General features: G+C 33.1%; 1 pseudogene; it reads left to right on the top strand.

The window, feature by feature from the left end:
• The first annotated feature begins 442 nt into the window (after nt 1–442).
• Nucleotides 443–3,014, top strand: part of LOC117179465 — a 32,736-nt pseudogene continuing 30,164 nt past the window's right edge.

Below are 3,014 nucleotides of genomic sequence, written 5' to 3'. Positions count from 1 at the left end.
TTTATCTTATTTGCTAGAAACTTTTCTTTTCGTAGATTCTCTTTAGTCGGAATTCATCTTTCTTTTTGTACTTACATTTTTCGTTAACAATTTATATTTCTTAATAGAAAATGCAACTATTTGGCTAAGAAAAATGTTCCTGTGCCCGTTCTGTGGTCACTGCACTGAAATTTTCACGAAGCATTTGGAGCATCACGATCTTCATCGCAATCCTAGCAGACATAAGCATTGTGGTTTCAATGGTTGCAGAAGGCTTTTTAAAAAAGAAACGGCTTTAAAAGTGCATTTAATTAAAGGGCATAATATAAGAGCGCGTACAAATTTATATCTAAAAACATTCGAAAGTCTGAGAAATTTAAAGAGTTCGTTTGTTTGTAGTGTTTCAATCTGTGGAAAAGAATATTATGATTATCAGAGTTTTATTAAACACTTAAAAGAGCACATGAGAGTAAACGAAAATGTAAGTTGTCCTTTTAAAAACTGTGATAAAAAATACTGTAATGTTAGTTCTTTCACTAGTCATCTATCAAGATATCATAAAGGTTTTGCAAATATCAGCACGGAAGAAATAGCAGTGGCTGAGGGAACAGAAACAGAGCATCAACAAAGTATCAATCGTGATTACATTTGCGAAACTCAAAGTCCGCCGGTTTTAGATGATTTAGTCGAGGCTAGTGAAATAAGTAATAATTCTAAAACAAAATTTCAGATTGTTCATTTCGATTGAGACGTGAAAAACGACGCTTGAAGTAAAAAAAAAACAGAAAGCATAAATACAATGCAGTCATGATAATTTATGTATTTATAGGTTATATAATTATATGAATTCCCAGAAAAATACATACAAAATATTAAAAAATTATATATAATTATTTTCAATCACTTTTCCAAGAAATTTCATTTCAAATTGAATTTTTTGTAAAATATAATTTGGTCTTTGGAATTCACTAAAAATAAACTGTTATTAATATATGTGTTGTATTTTTTTTGCCTGAAATCAAAGTTACACAATTTGTTTATATCGTTGTGGATATTTTAATAATTATTTACTTAAGTTGCAAGAATTATTTTTTAATGTAATTTTGAATCGTGCTTCAAGTGCGGCCAATGAGCGGTCAGCCCTAACGCAAGCGCAGTAGCTTAGGGTGCCAACATTGACATTATTGGTCCACAGTACAAACCGGAAAAATAAATCAAATCAGCTGGCAGAAAAAAGTTGGGATATGAAAGCCTCAATAAGGTATTTTCACTTCAACCATCAGCTAACTTCACTCTGTTAAAGCTGAGGGGGAAAATGGATCAAAACTTTATTTCTGTAATATATTTGTAATTAATCATCATTATTATTATTTTATTATTTCATTAAATAATAATTTAAAAATAAAAACTATTTTTTAAGTACACTTATACAGAAAAAATTACCTTTCACGAAACTCCCAATGTTTCATGAAACTTTTCATCAGGCTAAAGTTTCATGCAAATTTACATCCCTACTCATCGCGAAAAACAAATTTCTGTTTTTATTATACAATTGTATTTACCTTATCTTTCATGTGTGACACTAGCCACTGCAAGATTAGATATCTAAGATACCTTTAAACTTCCGCAGAAAATCTAGTGGAAATTTGTTCGAACGACCAGGCATCAATTTCGATGCAGACGGTCACGACTTCTATTTAGTCGCTGGTAAATGAGAGGAAATAAAAAGTTAGGTAATTATTATTATAACTTACCTGCTTCTTAACATCTGTTTCACTCAAATAACGACCGACAAAATGATCTTGACAGGTGACTTACAGTTTGTAAACGACACTTCACGTTGCACTGGATGAGAAAAAACAGTGTCTAAATGATGCTTTTCCCCTAGATTCTCCGAATGAACCTGTGTGGTTCAAATTTGTTGCAACTCTATTGAACACCGATTTCAGTGTACATTGGAGGATCGGCGATTTTCTGTGTTGGCAAACTTTTTGCTTAATTTTCAGGTATGGTCAGGCTCCACCCGACTTAATTTTTTCTACTACTTTTCGGTCTATTTATGTATCAGATTGACAGTCAATTTAATACTAAATACTTCTCAAATTTTCAACCTTTATAGACAAATTACATGTCTTTGGAATCGGAACTATACATAGATTCCAAATATATTGCTTTTAAGTCACTGATCGCAAAATTACGAATTTTTTAATCTCACATTTTTGTCCCATTTTCTAACAAAGGACCCCTGAGGAAAGGGGTGGTCTGGCCAAGCTCGCAGGTACTGCTCTGAAAATAGGTCGTAGGGCAGCCAGGGCAGGGTACGCTGCCCTGGGCAAGAGCGTGCCGACCACTGCTATAGACGAGGATTTTGTCACAGAATGTGAAAAAGTGCACTTCGAAAATTTTGAGGGTTATCCCGTTTTGAACGCCAGCCATTCATTTACCTCAGAGATTTGTAAGGTCGATATGGATACGATTTTTTAAAAGTTTTGCTTATGGATTTAATTGTATTTCTGCACAGATAATAATTTCAAATAAATTAAATATAATTCTAGGGCACATTAGACCTGACAGTATTCGTGCTCGAGCGTTGCGGAAGTTTAACTTTAACGTTTAGTTACTTCATTTGGATAGGAATTTCACTGAAAGTTATTTTCAAACAAATTAAAACTGGGAGCCTTTTTCACATCTTTTCTCTGAACCTAAACATTTTTTGAACGTTCGAACTTTTTTATACATAAAATGTCGGTCTGATACTTTGATAAATGCAAGAGCATAGATTTCTGCTGCCTCTTGCATTTCTTAAAGCTTGAGGCCGATATTTCACGTATAAGAAAGTTCAAAATTCAAAAAATATCGAGGTTCAGAAAAAAATGTGAAAAAGGCTCCAAAATAAATGAATGAAGTACCTAAACGTACTTTATTGTACTCTAATAGACCGCGGAAAGAATGGTTAGAATGTGTGAATGAGACCCTACTTAGAAGAGACATAAGAAGTCACAGAAACACGAGAGCCTGCATGAAAAAATGCATGG

Source organism: Belonocnema kinseyi, chromosome 1 (genome assembly GCF_010883055.1).
Source record: "Belonocnema kinseyi isolate 2016_QV_RU_SX_M_011 chromosome 1, B_treatae_v1, whole genome shotgun sequence".
In the NCBI taxonomy this organism is placed as follows: Eukaryota; Metazoa; Arthropoda; class Insecta; order Hymenoptera; family Cynipidae; genus Belonocnema; species Belonocnema kinseyi.
This window is presented reverse-complemented; position numbering and strand designations above follow the sequence as displayed.